The sequence below is a fragment of the Lissotriton helveticus genome, chromosome 5_1 (assembly GCF_964261635.1).
Source record: "Lissotriton helveticus chromosome 5_1, aLisHel1.1, whole genome shotgun sequence".
Taxonomy (NCBI): Eukaryota; Metazoa; Chordata; class Amphibia; order Caudata; family Salamandridae; genus Lissotriton; species Lissotriton helveticus.
In genome coordinates this window covers 420,714,927-420,732,524 of record NC_136065.1, presented here as the reverse complement: position 1 = coordinate 420,732,524, position 17,598 = coordinate 420,714,927, and positions in this window count along the sequence as shown.

Genomic DNA, 17,598 nt, shown 5'->3' with positions numbered 1-17,598 from the left:
GCAGCAGAGAAAAAGGCAACACAAAACAGGAAAACAAAAAGAGAAAAAAAGGCAAAACAGGCAAATAACAGGAGAGAAATAGAGTGGCAAAAACAGAAAGAGGAAGACACAAGGAGTGGACTAGCAGAAGAGCAGGCTCTTCTACTAGACCGTCAGGGATGAGGTGCAGGCAGGTGCCTGTGGGCGGAGGAGGGCTTTGAACACCTTACCTGGATGACCAGAAGGCATTGGGGGTAGTGCCTTAACGGTGGAGCTGCACTAGGGGGAGCAGTTATCCTGACCAGTAGGTCAGAGGTCTTGCTCACCTTGGTGCATACCGGGCATCAGTAAGTAGGTTTCGGGGGAGGGGGAGCAGCGGAGAGGCGGGTGCAGGAACACGCTGGGTGTAGGGGCTGCGGGGGCATCACTGGCTGGGAAAAAGGCAACGCAAAACAGGAAAAGAAAAAGGCAAAATGACAAAACAGGTAAATAACGGGAGAGCCAGAGTGAGGCAAAATCAGAAAGAGGAAGACGCACACAGAGAGGACTAGCAGCCTCTTCCACTACACCACCAGGGATGCGGCGCAGGCAGGAGTCTGCAGGTGGAGGAGGGTCTCAAACACCTTATTTGGATGACCAGAAGGTGCCGGGCAGTGCCTTAACAGTGGAGCTGCACGAGAGGGGAGCAGTTACCATGACCAGGAGGTCGGAGGGCTTGCTCTGCAACTAAAAAGAAGGACTTGTACTCTCAAGTTTTGCATGTCCTGGTAAAGACTCATATATCTGGTTCCACTGACTGGATGTGGGTTGTTTTGGTCTCATTTTCTTTAGTAAATTTAACTCCAAAAGGTCAAATTGGGATGTCAAACTATGTTCCTATCCCTCCACAGCACCCTTAATGCAGACGAGCTATTTGCAGAAGAGAAACCTTAACATTGAGTAGGGGGACTGTAAGAGACTTTGTGGGGTGGAACACTCCCTGGTTCAAGTTTGGACGCTCTTTCTTCCTGATTCATGCAGCTTATCCACCTTCATGATTTAATACCATGCAAGGCTATGAACTTCATATGCTTACCTAATCATACATGAGTGGAGAGGTGTGGTGCAACAGTCAGGGCAGCTGACCTCGGAGCAACGGGCTCACGGTTTGATCCCTGGCTCTGGCGGCAGCTCAGCTCAGCACCATGTGGCTCTGGGCAATAGCTCACGTAATTTCCACAACAACCCCCAAGGCCATGAGACTCGTAAGGGTGAGTAGTTCACAATTTTTGCACTGCTTCAGAGATTACTAATCCAACCACGCAGCAATTATTTATGTGGCTGCATCCACTCACTTCTACATCCAACCCCGCTGAAGTGAGCACAGAGCAACCAATGTCCGAATCCCTCTTAACGTCTGAAGCATTAAAAAGTTGAGGCCAACTCTCTTCAACGTACATGCACAAGTCTCAAATGCTATGACATGACAACTGCTCGGAGAGTACACTGAACTTTCTAGCCAACAAGTCGGATTTGTTTTTGTTTAAAACAAACTTCATTGCCTTTTATATAGCTTACATCAAACTCCTTTAAGGTAGCAGTATACAATAGACGGGAGTGGGCAATACGACACAGTTTACATACTGATTCTGTCTGTATCCTCGCCGTACCCCATCTGTTCACTTAATGACAACTTGGATGATCACAGTATTTCCCCTTAGCTATGTACCAAGTATATTTGGATATGCCCACCTCCCTCGCCCCCAACAATAAGGCATCAACCACAACTGCCCTCACCCACCCTCTCCGCGCTGCTGTCCAACAAGTCAGACATGTTAGCACCTAGACCACTTTGTTAGACTGACTGTGCCTCACCTGCCCTAAGCTGAATGCTGTTGTTTGTTGGTATTGTTGGTGGATAAAAAGAGTAGCTGGAGTGCAAGTAGACTCATATGAACTCTCTTCACTACCATAGACTTGTTGCCGCATCCTTGTCTAGACGCATACTTGTTTTGCCAGCATTTGTCACCATTCTGCAGCCCTCGGTTGAGCGCCCTCCCGCCTCCCGCTGCCCGACTCCCCTGTCATCCAGGAGTCCCGGTAGCCGAGTGGAGCGTGGGACAAGGGGGATAGAAACCACACTCCCCAGCATCCCGAGCGGCACACGCCGCGTCACCAGCGCGCCAGGAGGCGCTGAAAAGGCGCGTCACCCCGGTCGAGGGGGGGAACTCTCTTCACTACCATAGACTTGTTGCCGCATCCTTGTCTAGACGCATACTTGTTTTGCCAGCATTTGTCACCATTCTGCAGCCCTCGGTTGAGCGCCCTCCCGCCTCCCGCTGCCCGACTCCCCTGTCATCCAGGAGTCCCTGTAGCCGAGTGGAGCGTGGGACGAGGGGGATAGAAACCACACTCCCCAGCATCCCGAGCGGCGCACGCCGCGTCACCAGCGCGCCAGGAGGTGCTGAAAAGGCGCGTCACCCCGGTCGAGGGGGGGAACTCTCTTCACTACCATAGACTTGTTGCTGCATCCTTGTCTAGACGCATACTTGTTTTGCCAGCATTTGTCACCATTCTGCAGCCCTCGGTTGAGCGCCCTCCCGCCTCCCGCTGCCCGACTCCCCTGTCATCCAGGAGTCCCGGTAGCCGAGTGGAGCGTGGGACGAGGGGGATAGAAACCACACTCCCCAGCATCCCGAGCGGCGCACGCCGCGTCACCAGCGCGCCAGGAGTCCCTGAAAAGGCGCGTCACCCCGGTCGAGGGGGGGAACTCTCTTCACTACCATAGACTTGTTGCCGCATCCTTGTCTAGACGCATACTTGTTTTGCCAGCATTTGTCACCATTCTGGAGCCCTCGGTTGAGCGCCCTCCCGCCTCCCGCTGCCCGACTCCCCTGTCATCCAGGAGTCCCGGTAGCCGAGTGGAGCGTGGGACGAGGGGGATAGAAACCACACTCCCCAGCATCCCGAGCGGCGCACGCCGCGTCACCAGCGCGCCAGGAGGCGCTGAAAAGGCGCGTCACCCCCGTCTCGCGGGACGCGAGCGGGACGCCGGGCGAAGACCGGGTAAGACTGGACTGGGCCACCTTATTAACATTTCAACCTGTGTGCCTCCACCAGAACATTACTTTACCATCTCTTGTCGTCCGCTGTGGACTAATTGTTGTGTAGCTTTTCAAACTGTCTATGTAAAACATGTCCCCTAGAATCACCAGAAATAGTAAGGCTGCACATGTTGCCCAGATAGTAGGTCCCATAGACCAATTTATTGCTAAAGCTAACGACGCCATAAACCAGGGTGTGCTTCTGTTAGAAAGAAGGGTTTCACAAGACCTAGCCGTAGCCAGGCGCTCCTCACTGGGCTTACTGGCCGCTGCCAAAACACCGCAACGTGCCTTAGCGACCGGTTTACAACACGAGACCCAGTCTGTTCCTGGGATAGTGGATCTATCAGTATCAATTGATCTCTCCACAACACAAATATCCCAGCTCTCTCCACCCCACTCCTCTCGATCAATTGAGAGAACCCCTGTCCTCTTTCCTAACCTGGAAGAGACTCCTCTATCCCCTAATACTAGGGCTCAGCGGGAAGGCGCCATCCCGAAAAAGAGAAAGGGACAACAAGATAAAAAACCCCGATCCCCAAACATCACCGCTTCTCAACAGGTTCTTCTGCCACATACCAATGATGTTTCTCCCATATTAGTCCAGTCTCTATTCCCATCCGAAATTTCCCACCAGTCTAACACCACGACAACGTCGGAATTAATAAATCCTGCAACTGATATTTCTAATACTGCCTTGGAAGGAAATTTACCCAACGGGCGAGATCTCTCGCCACAAGACTTACCTTCTTTAGCCTCTTTAGAGGCTTTAATTAAATTCCATCTCGACCCCATTAACTCAGTCTTATCTAAGATTGAGAAGTCATTAGTTCTATTAACATCTGAATTAAAAAATAAGAACAGCGTGACTTCTATGCCCGCTGTTTCTGTGTCTCAACAATCCAACCCAAAATCGACAAAACCCGGGGGGACTTTCCCCCATCAAACTCCTCAACCCATTAAAGCGGTGACCACCACTGCGGTGGTCCACCAAAAACCTGCCCATACAACTAGTACCAAATCACAGCAAATACTTACCAACCCAGTCACTAAAAAACCTGCTATCCCCTCCCTGCCTGGCCCTCCCGCCCAAACGGGCAACCCTGTTAATCCACCAATGACACGCCCAACAGTTAAAACACCAGCTACCAAAAACGCGGCCTATAACGTAAGACACAATGCATCCCGCTCAGTCCACCTCCCCCCAGAAGCAACACCATACGTAGTTATCATGACCGGTGTTCCAGCGTTGCATGTAAATTCTGAGGAACCTGGATGGTCCTTAAAAAATAAGGTACTCCATCGGTTGTCGATGAACCGACCACTTCCCCCCTTTGCTAACAACGGGGTAGTCTCAGTTCGCAGAGTTCCCTGGGTAGGGAAGGAGCAAAAAACTATCCCAGGAGACTGCATTATAATAACTTTTGAAGACCCACATACTGTAGATTATATCTGCCCATGGGGTGACCAAACATCTATTGAAGGAATTGGCACCAAAAGATTAGCCTTCTTTTACCCTCCTGCACACTCCCTTCCACCAGTCCCGGAGTGGAATTGGACCCAGGTAGGGAACCGGAACAGAAAACCGGACTGGATGAACTGGCAAGGACAAGGGGCTAGAAACACCTTGCCTTCCTTAGACTGGCGGGGAGTTCCCACGTACAACAGGTACGACTGTTTAGAGATGGTGGACTGACCACCAACAGTCACTGTTTTGGCCGATGGGAAATCCCCCTTTCCAGGGTCCTTGCCCCTGACGTCTACAAGTTCTCCTCTCCCCCCTACCCTTCCGACAAAAATTTCGCCTCCAAAATCATTGACTACGTTATCTGACTCGGTGGGTTTACATACTTTACACCACACTGGTTCTCAGCTTTACTCCAATCCTTTGTGTGCTAACCATCAAGGAAATTTATCCCCTGTTTCTGACAACATCTCCAGTCCATCACGACACAAACCATCTCACAATGTAAGGCCAGCACCTAGCAATGGTATGCTATCATCTTCTTTATTGCCCATACTATTCTGGAATGTAGCAGGATTGCGTTCCAGGTTGCTATCGCCATCATGGCTGGCTTTTGCTACATCGTATAAGATAATGTGTTTTCAGGAGACATGGATAACCGACCCGCATATACAAGGCTATCTAACGTACCACTCCCCGGCAAGCCCATCATTACATGGCAGACCCAAGGGGGGTCTTGTGGTATATATATCCAACAAGCTCGAAGTGAAGAAAATTTCCCTTCAGTGTACCTCTTTGTACTATCAAATTCTTTTGATTACTTTTAAAAATGGTACATCCTATAGTCTTACCAATTTTTATAACAACCTTACTCCCGCAGAATGTATAAAAATTGTGTCAGAAATTTCATCTTTTATTAGCAACCAGAAAGTTAAGCATGCATCAACTATGTGTAATGTTATTTGGGGAGGGGACTTTAACATGCAATTGTGTTCTTATTATAAGAAATCGGACTGTGGCCTCCTAGATGAAAATGAATGCCCCATGACACATTTTACTCACTCTTCTGTAGGAGATTCTCTCAACGCTAGTTTAATGTCGTTGGAATTGACCTACGCCAATGAACTTACTGACCCACCAGTGGAATTTAATCCAACCTTTCACGGTAGGGGCTGTTTTAGCACCATTGATTTTATACTTTGCTCTTATTCTTTAAAGGGCACAGTTTCACAGTTTAGTACAGGTTCAGAAATTTCAGGAGACCATTTCCCCAACACGATAGTGCTAACTTTACCCACGAGCGTCCCTCAACCAACAAAGATAAGCCTATTGACCCAAAATACACTGTCCATGGCTAAAACCAACGGCTACTCAGTGAAATGGTCAAGGTTAGATCCAGCAGAAACATCAAGCTCTGTGATCTCAAAAGCACTCCCCTGGATAATTACATGTCTGAATGAGGCTTCGTCCCCAGCGCACATTATTTCCAGTTTTGGGGAAATTTTAAAAGTTATCCAGAAGGTCCTCTTTCGAACCCGTAAACAAGGTTCCCAGACGGAGCCAGGTTGGTTCGATACGGCCTGCCGAAAAGCCTTAAACGCCCTAAAAAAAGAGCTCCATAGTTCAACTAGAGATCAAACAAAAATAGCCAAATTAAGATCCGAATACAAGCAGGCTCAACTAAGCTGCAAGAGAGACCATAAAAACGAATTATGGGCCCAACTACATGAGAGTTGTAATAATAAAGACAGCTCCCTATTTTGGAAAATAGTAAAATCTCCTTTCCTACGTGAGGGTAGTTCACACCAACACCTTGATGTAGCAGTGTCCGCGGATGAGTGGGTGATACACTTCTCCAAAATCTTTAGTGATCCCCCTTTGGAAGGTGCCGTACATTCCAACCCAGTGGCCGAGTCACTCGATAAAGGGGTTTATCCAATCAACCTCAATTTTACCCTTGGAGAGGTCACAAGTGCATTATCTTCCTCAAAATCCGGAAAGGCCCCAGGCCCGGACGGTGCCCCATTAGATTTATTTCTTTTAAACATTGATTTATGGTCTCCAATAATTACCCAGCTAATTGCTGCAGTTTTGAAAGATGGCCTTTTGGCCTCTTGGTCATCCTCTATTCTGCTCCCAATATTCAAAAAAGGTGAGAGAAATAACCCTGCTTGCTACAGGCCCATCTCCCTCCTGGATTCGTTGGGTAAAGTCGCGGGCCGTCTAATCCTGGATCGTTTACAGGATTGGGCAGCCGAAAAGAACATCATTACGGACTTGCAGTACGGATTCCGGGAGGGACTGGGCACTGTAGAGCAAGCCTTAAACTTAACACTTTTGATAGGGAAGTACGTTGGAGTAAAACGGGGTAATCTTTTTATGGTTTACGTCGACCTAAGTGCGGCGTTTGATTGCGTCACCCACACTAAGCTATGGTCCATCTTGGAAGAGCTGGGTGTCGACCCCCCCCTTATCAGGTTCTTGCGCGAGCTTTATACTGGCGCTTCGGCCTGCGTAAGATTTGGTACGGGTGGTGAGTTAACACCCTCCTTTCCAATAAATCGAGGAGTAAGACAGGGCTGCATCCTGGCTCCCTTCCTATTTAATTTATACACCAATGGCCTGGAGGCAGCCATGTTAGAGGGGAGCCAGGATCTACCTACCATCAATAAGCGCCCGATTCCAGCACTCCTCTACGCTGATGACTCCGTAATCTTTGCGAGGTCCTTAGTGCAGCTACAGAAGCAGTTGGACAAATACTGCAACTACATGCTTTCACTTGGGTTAAAGGTCAACAAGTCCAAGACCTTTATCATGCAATCAGGGCCCAAGGTAAAAAGCTCAAAACATCTCTGCATTGAGCAATCAAAGCTGGAACGTGTTAGGGAATATCCCTATCTGGGCATCCTAGTAGACGACAAGTTAACTTGGAAAAGGGCGATGGTAACCAGGAGATTGCTTTATCAGCGAGCAACTTCCGCCCTCGTCTCCTTTTCCAGAAAAATGGGCAAACCATCTTCCCCTGCACTGCTTAAAATTCATCAAGCTAAATGTTTGAGCGTCGCCACATACGGAGCCGGAGTTTGGGGCTACGTAAATTCCGACGAACTACAAAAAGTTCAGAATGGCTTTGTTAAATATCTCTTGGCCCTCCCACGGAGCGCCCCCACTTATGGCTGTCACATAGAGCTTGGGATAGACTATTTAACAGACTACATCAAATGTCAACCAATGCTCTTATGGCACCGCATATGGACAAAGCCTCAGTGTCATCTTACACGTGCCCTGGTCTCTGAATGTTTAGAGTTGTCGTCCTGGAAAAACATTCCTTGGCTGGCCTATGTGGTCAACTTTTTGAAAGATCTTGACCTCACACAGTATATCATAGAGCCCTCAGCCATCACCGGGATAAGTAGAAAAACCCTGAAACTTCATTGCCTTACTCACTTAAGGGAGCTCCGTATGTCCGGCGAGATATCTAAACAATCCAACGCACACATTTTGATGGCCCAGGTGTCTCTAGGAATACAGCCTTATTTACTGTACCACTTATCCAACCATGAAAAATATCTATTAACTAGGTTGCGTTTTAACCTGTTCTTCCGATTGGTTACTTTTGTTAAAATGCAAACTTGGTCACAAGAACTGGAGAAATGTCCATGTGACAAGGTCTCCCCTCAATCAACCATGCACGTAGTATTATTCTGTCATTACTACGCAGAAATACGCAGGCGCTGGATTTTACCAATATTGCGCCAAATGGGGTTGAGGACCTGTCGCCCGGCGTTTCTAGCTTTGCAGCAGTTTGAATCTCAATATGTGGCAAAGAACTTAGCACTTTACTTGAAATCATGTATAACTATTCGCAAAACTTTAGAAATGAACCTTACCTGAATTTATGAATATCTGCACTAACCTTGTAAACGAATTAAAAACTGTATTCTTTTGTATTTTACTATTTTAAACAAAAATTCACTTAATTAATGTATTAATAACAAACTGTGATTTTATGACGAAACGTTTATATACGATGTACTTTTTATGATTAACAAAATGGCTAATCGAATAAAAGATTTGAACGGACTCATATGTTGTCATGATTTAGTTACCTTATAGAGGTGTAACTTCAGCTCTTTCTTAAATTGGATTAGGTTTGGGTTTGTACTAATGAATATGAGAATGCCACTCCAGATCCTGCATGCATACACGAATCATCAGACAATCCCTGACAAAATGATTGTTTAGTCATTCCTCTGTCCCATATCCCCTACATAATTGTCCTCACAACACCTTCAAACAGATAAGTGGCAAATGTACTATTAAATGCATTCTTTCAAATTAGTACTAAGTATTATTTGCCTCATGGTCAACAGTGATCACAGTTATATTTTAAACTGAATTTTGTATTGTAGACAGCAACAGTCAAACTGATATCTTTCCCACAAAACAATACATAATCCAACTTGAAAATTCTTCATTAAGTTGGGTTATTTTTCCAGTCCACATAAAATTCCATGCTTTCAAATAAATAACAGTGTGGGTAAGCAGGCCGATAAACTGGATGGATTACTGTTGCTTTAGTGGCAAAATGAATTAGAAATTTGCGTAAATGACAGCCCTGTAATAGATAATCCAAGCTACCAAGACTTTTGTCAATCTAGTGGTCTACCTATTCACCACATTATATGATAGGCTGTGATTTCAGTTGAGCAAGGAGCAATCAAACATCAAACTTGGACATTTTTTGAGCATCGTCATCATATTTATTTATTTACATTTAACTTTACATTTACATTTAACATATTACATTACTTACATTTACATACTTTATTAAGGTTATAACAATGGTCCTGGCATAGAATATTGTTATGCCTTAATCTTTAAGTTGAACTTCTATTGAAATTAAAAGAAATCTAAATTATGGTAATCATGTGATTATTTTTCACATACCCTGACAATATTACTTATTTTCAGACTGAAAATGCAGTGATATTTTCTAGATATGAAGGATATATTTCCCACAAGATATTCTAGGAGGTACTCATGACTTACAGCAGAGGAACCATAATTGACCAATCCACCTGTAAATATATTAAAGGGAAGACATTGTTGCATCTATAGATGAACTAAAATTGACTATAAAAGATGATCAACTCCCCAGCGTTGTGATATTTGGAAGTTTCTTAGCAACTTCACCTATCTAAATAATTTTTTAATCTTAAAATCTGCTTCTTGAATTTCCAAAATGGTATGCTCTGCTTTAATACTTCATTATTGACACACGAGCCAGGCAAGACCTGGTGAGGATGTGTGATGTAGATTCTTTCTCAGTCTTAAGCACAGGTGATATAAGAAATCATTTTCTGATTTGCTATCAAGTCTGGCAGGTTTGTGACCTTCTCTCTTTGAAGTTATTACATCTTTGACTTTTCTTGAAGATAGTATTGTCTAAATATGTGATTGTAGCTAATTAGGAGTTGTTTTTAAAAACATTATGGCGCACCGGGGATATATAGATTATATGAGGTCTATATACCAAGGTACATTTACACTGGAGTAAAACTGTAATGTAGTTCCTATATTCCCAATAGGCTCTGCGCATTGGAATAATATATCATATAGATTAAACGTAGGACTGAGGTCAACTAGGTCTCTATCGAATATACTAGACTTAATTGTGTGTGTGCCAGCTAACTCAGAGGTCACTAGAAACTTTCTTGAATACACAAGAAGGGATTAGTTTCTGACAACCGCATAAACATGACAACTTTGTTTCCCAAGAAAAAGAATATATCTCTCAGAGTCGCGGAAACAATAGATAAGTATTTCACTCAGTCAATCGTGCACAAATCTTTCTCCTTTTTACCAGCAAGAGGTGACAGTAATACTGTTCTTGATCCGTGGATTGTTAGGACAGGTACTGGCCCAAATTCCTTCTTGACCGCGATCTTTTCACTGACTAGATCCCCATGCTTAGGTATCCAGACAGGTCTTGCTGGGACAGATGGTTTTTCTTCAGTGGTCGTTGACTTCAGGAACACGTTACTTTGGCTTTTTCTTATTTCATTTATGTCCTGTAAAACAGCCAAACGATCTTTGATGTCAAAGGGTTTTTGTTCTACCACTGAAGTGTGACAATCGAGATCCAATATAATCATGCTTGTTCCAAAAAGGATTTCATATGGAGTGATACCCCCTAGACAACTTCTTGGTAGATTGTTAAGACTACGTTGGACACTTATTAGATGTTTGACCCACCCATCCCCCGAGCGTAATACCCTAGCTGTTATAGATTGCTTTATGTCCCGGTTTTTTCTCTCCACTACCAAATTTCCCACAGGATGGAAAGGACTAGAGTACCGCAATGCAAAGCCCAATTTGGTCATGACCTCCTTGTAAGCTCGAGGGATAAACGCAGTACCCTGTTCAGAATGTAGCGTGCCGACTGTGTATATGCAGATAAAGACTCGCAAATCTTTTATAACAGTTTGAGCGTCAGTCGAGCGCTGAGACCAGACCACATCTAAATAAATCTTGAGCATGAATCCACTGCGACCATGATATATTTATAGTTACCATCCCTCTGTAAGGGACCGCAGGGATCTAGGTAAACCCAAGCTAATGGTTTGTCTGAAATCAATAGGGGTGTCGGCGCAGGACGTTTCACTGTAGAGACTTTCATCTTTTGGCAGACTTCACATTCCAAAACATAGTTCGTGGTCTGTTTCCTCATGCGTGGCCACCAGTATCTCTGTTTTAATAATGACACTGTGGCAGAAACACCTGCATGTGCTGCAAAGATTAGTCCTAATCTATGTTCCATGTTTGGAATTACTCTATCCCCCACTCCAGGGATTCAAGCAAATGGAACATTATTTGCATCAGTTATCTATGAGTATTTGAGTGGAAAGCCTTTTGGTAATGTTTTACCACTTCAACAAAAGAGAGGGGGTGACCAAGGAGCCAATAAAGGTCCAGTGTCCATGCTCCTAAACCAAATATGTTCGTAAAAAGAGGACAAAGTTCCTATACCAGGGTGCAAAAGTCACCCACGTATCAGGGTGCAAACAGTCATCCATACATTAAAAGCAGGGAAGAATGGGGAAAAAGTAATCCTAGGTAAAAAGTACCCTAATAGGAGAGGGAAAGACATTCTACATCCTCTGCTGCCCTCACACACACTGGAGGATGTCATGCTTCATCATTTTTTTTTCTTTTTTCGTCCTCCTACATGCCACCAGTAGATGTTAACTCTAGATGAGCTTACTCCAGGCCACCAACACTACCGCCCTTTTCCGCCCTTGGGTTGTGGAGAGCCATTAGAGATTGCCCAGAGGTAGGTCAATTCCAATCCAACTCCCAATTCCGATGTTGCTTGCCACTTTGGGAGGATCGGACCATTTAACCTCTGGCATAATCATTAGACTTATAGGTTTCATTTCTCACACCATGTATTTAATACCGACCACAGTTTTATTGAATTAACCCCACCGCACAACAAATCCAAGCGGCTTATTACCATTATATTTCTTAAACAGTCTGCAAATTTTGGAGGACTTTCAGATTTCCACTCCCTGCAGATCTCTCTCCTAGCAATAACAATTACGTAAAAAATAAACTGTGTAATACGACTATTTATGTTATAATCATGTGGGAGACCAAATAAAACTAATCTAGGGCTGTAGATTATTGGTATTGATAACACTTCTTCGAGAAACCCACAGACCTGCCTCCAATACGTGGCTATTTCTGAGCATTCCACAAACATATGACCATCATCCGCTGCTGGAGATTTGCATCTTGGACATAAGTATTCTTCCGTTGCAATTTTAGAAAGTTTCGCAGGTGTCCAATACGCCCTATATGACGTAAAGAGATGGTTTCTTCGCAAGTTTGAAGGTTTTATAATTTTTTGAGATAGGGTAAAGGAATCTTTCCAAACTTTTAGCAAATCTCCTTCAATCTGTACAGTGGAATTATCCCATAGCTTAATAATTTCCGCTTCTTGGTTATCCCTGATTCCCACTAAAGTCCTATACCATAGTGCGACCTCGCCTTTCCATCCCTTCTCTCTACTAATTGGTTCGAAAATGGAGCGCTCCTCTTCACTAGACCAGTTCTGATTTCCCCACCAGGCAGATAACTGATAGAATTTAAATCTGGTCATAGTTCCTCCTGTTAGATTTGATAAGGATTCCCAACTCAGTAAAGAGGAATTAATACATAATTCTCCCCAGTTAATAATACCAGCTGTTTTCAACGGAAGGGCAAGTTGGTCCTGTAAGCATTCCAGGGTGCCAGGAGAATCCCATATCGGGGTGTGAGAATGATAATATGGAATACCTAAACTTCTGCGTATTGATTGCCAGTTATCCAAGGCTGCCCGTAAAAGCTTCAAACGAACTTTCTTAAAAAACTTCTGATCTCCAAATTTATAAAGAAAAAAGTCTGGGCATATATTGGGTCTGATGTCATTGCCCGGAAAAGTTTACCGTGCGATGAAGAGTCCAATTTATTAGCTAAGAGTCTGAAATTTTTAAATTGAAAAGCATAACAATAAAAAAGTAAATCCGGAAGAGCCAACCCCCCCAGTTTCAACCCCCTCCTCAATTTCTTCCAAGCTATTCTTGGGGATTTTGTGGCCCATATAAACGAACCAATCCTCCCTTGCAGGTTAGAAATTTCTTTTTGTCAAATTTTAAGGGGATAGATTTAAAAAGGAAGGAGACCTTTGGTAATATAATCATTTTCATTAGGTTAACTCTACCATAGATGTTAAGAGGCAGAGTGTTCCATCTAGTCAAAAGCTTCCTTATTTCCTTAATAACCATTGACCAACTAGTTTTTGGGATTTCTTCCAACTTATTTGTAAGATAGATCCCTAAATATCTAATTTTTAATTTTGCTTCTGGGATGTGGACTGGATTGTTCCAACTCATTATATCAGTTTTGTCTTCATTTATGCTGTATCCCGATACTGACCCGAAATTTTTAGCTAATTCAAATAGCCTTGGAATAGCCTCGATAGGATTAGATGTGTAAAGGAGGAGATCGTCTGCATAGAGGGCAGTCTTAAGAGTCATATCTCCCATTACAAATAGTTTAATTATTGGATCATGTCTCAGGGAGCAGACGAAGGGTTCGATATAGATATCGAAGAGAAGAGGGGACAGGGGACAACCCTGTCTTGTTCCCCTAGAGATATTAAGCCACTCAGACATGCTGCCATTGACTAGAACTTTAGCCCGGGGGCTCCTATATAAAGTTTCAATCCCTTTAATAAATATGTCTGGAAATCCAAATTTTGTCATGGTCTTCCATAGGAATTGCCAGTTAACTTGGTCGAATGCCTTTGCAGCGTCGATGGCCACTATGGTGAGTGACATCTTCTTTCAATCACTATATCGATTGCGCCAATTACTTGGAATGTCAGTTCATTCAATTGACGGCCAGGGATAAACCCCCTTTGATCTGGGTGAATAATGGACGTGATGATTTTAGCCAATCTGGATGCCAATATGCCGGAATAAATTTTTGAATCTGAATTTAAAAGAGAGATGGGTAGGTAAGATTCTATTTTTTTCGGGTCTTTGTTTGGTTTAACTATTAGAGAAATTGTGGCCTCTGACCATGAGGTTGGAATACATTCCCCCTGTAAGAAAATTTTATTAAAAAGTCTCAGTAGCGTAGCTATCATTTCTTCTATATTGTCTTTATAAACTTCTGATGGCAACCCATCAGGGCCGGGGGCCTTATTTCTAGCCATTTTTTTCAATTGGGATCTTACTTCTCCCTCAGTAATTTCAGTGGCTAAAAAAGTTCTATCTGACTGACTCAGCTGAGAAAGGTCTCTCGAAGCCCACCAGGTTTCTAACTCTTCCAGCCCTTGTGTGTTCTTTTCCTGATAGAGTTTCTCCATAAAGGCTCTCGCCTCTTCCTTTATCTCTGTATCTTCTGTTAAAGGCAGCCCCGTATTCCGCTGTGTTAGAAAACTGATGTTATTCCTGCTACATTCTGACCTTGCCTTCCAAGCTAACATTGAACCGCACTTCTCTCCATGCTCAAAATTATGCAGCTTACTCACTTCCCATCTGTCCTTGATTATTTTGTCCGCTCGATCTTTGAATCTTGCCTGTAGATCTAATATTTCTTTCTCAAGACCCTGTATACTATTCCTATCATTTAATACAGCCTGCTGCAATAGGAGTTCCTTTGTTTTTATTAAGTTCAACTCCTGAGTATCTCTTTCTTTCCTCAGTTTCCTATTTAAGGCCATTTGAGAACTAAAGATCCCCCTTAAATATGACTTAAGTGTGTCCCATAGTATTTGGTCTGAAGTCGTTCCCTCATTAAACAAGAGAAATTCCAACACACTAGCCTTGGTATTATTTTTAGTCTCATTATCTAGTAGGATGGTCCTATCCAAAGTCCACCTATATTCTAAATGACTAGTTTTAAGAGATAATTTTAGTTCGATCACTGAATGGTCTGACAGTCCTACTGGAATATGTGAAATTGAGTCTATATTAGAGAAGAAAGATTGATCGAACAAAAAAAAATCTATTCTGGAAAATTGGCGGTATTTTTTGCTATAAAAAGAATACTCTCTAAGATTACCATACCTGACTCTCCAGACATCTTGTAATGAAAAGTCTTTCATAATGTTCTTTAGAGCTAAGAGGGATTTGTTAGGAGTATTATATTTAGCTTTGGAGGTGCGGTCTAATTGCGGGTCCAATAAAAAGATTAAAATCAACTCCCAGTATGACTGGTACTGTGTATTGTATTAGGTATTGCTCCAGTTTTTGAAGAAAACATGCATTGTCCTCATTGGGACCGTAATAAACTGCACACAAGAAATTAAGACTACCAATTGAAAGAACAGCTGCTAACCATCGACCCGTCTGATCTGTTCCCCAGTCATGAATCCTAATCCCTTTGTTAGCTCGTAGTATTAAGGCTACCCCTCTAGTTGAACCAGTTTGCTTAGAGCAAAGGATTTCCTGTACCCAATTAAGTTTCATGAATACCTTCTTACACTCTTCCGCTTCCAAATGTGTTTCTTGTAGAAAATATATACATGCTTCAGAGTTTTTCAAAAAATCACAGACTCTTTGCTGTTTTTTTCGACTCCCGATACCATTTAGGTTCCAGGAAAGAATGTAATGCCATATCTGAGATTATGTAATCGTAATTCTACACATAATAGTAGTAGTGGCCTGTGGTCAAATTTCAATTTAGAAAAATATAAACTTATGGCAGTTGAGGACATTTTGGGAGGAACATGGCGGCGGTAGGCTGACGGCTGCCGCGGAGCTCCTGTACTCCGAAGCACCTACGGCAGATTCAGACGGTCTTTTCCTGAAAAAAGAAAGAGGATTGATTTCAACATTGCGGTGAGAATGGGCGAGCACCTCTTACTTGTTAGTATCTAACAAAACGGAAGAGAATTTTCCCCCTGTTGTTTTTTCGGAGGTCTGGTGGTCGGCGGAAATGAACGAGCGCATAGGGCGCTAGGACCCTGCGGGATGCTAGTGAGATACTACGCTACCGACGCAGAGACCGGCCAGCTGCATCGGATTCAGGGTCGAAGATTGTGGGAGGCTGCTGCAAAACGGACCGCTGAGTGCAACTGCGACGAACGGGAGCTCTGTGCAAGCCTCAGGAGCTTCTGGCTTCGCTCCAGGGAGGTGCTCTGTCGAAGAAGGGGTCCGGTAGGCAGAGAAGCCTATGTCATCTTAAACAGCGGTAAGGTGGATGTTGGTGGGGGAGACTGCATGGAGGCAGCTGTCATCAAGCCAGGCTGCCAAACGAGAGTTGTAAATTAGTAAAGTCTACTAAAACTGATATTATAGAGGTGGGTGCAGAGGGTGTGTCTGTTTCCAACTGTCCTAAGCCTGAGTGCACAATTAAAGGAAGAGTGGGGGAAATAAGAAACCGATACCAGTTAAGATCGAAACAGGAGTTAAAGAAACAGGGAGTTTGGGACTGGGATTCCGCTAAAACTATTGAAAGAGGGGGGCCAACACCTATTACCCCTCGCAAACAAAAAAGGAAGGGGGGGTGAGAAAGGGCAGAACAGTAAAGGTTACAAAGCAATTACAGCTACAGACACCAAAAAATACTCCCTCACTCAAAAGCTACTTCAATATAATGGAACGAGCAGTAAAATCTAAGGAGAGCTTAAAAAATAACGAAGGAACTAATTTAAGTTCTAAGGAGGCAGACAAAGTTCCACTGAAGGAGCTACTTTCTCTTCCATCGACTCAGACAGTACCCCTCTGCAATAAATACGCTGTATTGGAGTCAGTTACCGGTGATGGAGATGGAGAACTGGGGGCGGCAGCACAGATCACTCTTACTCCCGAGCATGAGGATGAGCACGAGAGTGGGCCAGGTTTAAGATTAGATGTGGATGTAGAGGTAGGTTTAGTTGTGGGCACAGACCATCCAGTCGCCACGACGAGTGAAGCTCTTGCCCTACATACAGCCCTACATACTGCTCCAAATATGAAACTACTTAGTCCTGTGGTGGTTCCCCCCTTCCTGCTCTTCATATTGTCCATGCTGAGTCTTCCCTTCAGCCACAACTAATACCTGATACACGCAGTAGGACTTTTCAACCTGACGGAGCTAACGGATTAGATGGAACTGGGTCTAGAACTGAGACAGAGATTGAGAGTGATAGGCTCGGCTCTTTGTTTAAATCGCTCAGAGAGGACCTGTGGAGTAAATTTGAGATCTCCGAGAGGAATCAAAAGGGATTACATGACAGATTTGACACTCTGGAGACTAAGCTAGAGGAGATCGCAGCCAGGACTACTACATTGGAGGCCAAAGTTACTACACTCCCAGAGGTCACAAGAGGTAACTCTAAAGATATAGATGCCATCAAAGCTCAAAACCGAACACTTGCGATGGATCTGGAGAGATTGGAAACACAGTCAAGACGCAATAATCTCAGAATTCTTAAAATTCCAGAAGGGGCAGAGGTGGAAGACATTAAGGGGTTTGTCTGTAGGTTATTCCGGGGGGACATATTGAAGGATCGGCCAGATATCGACCTTGAAG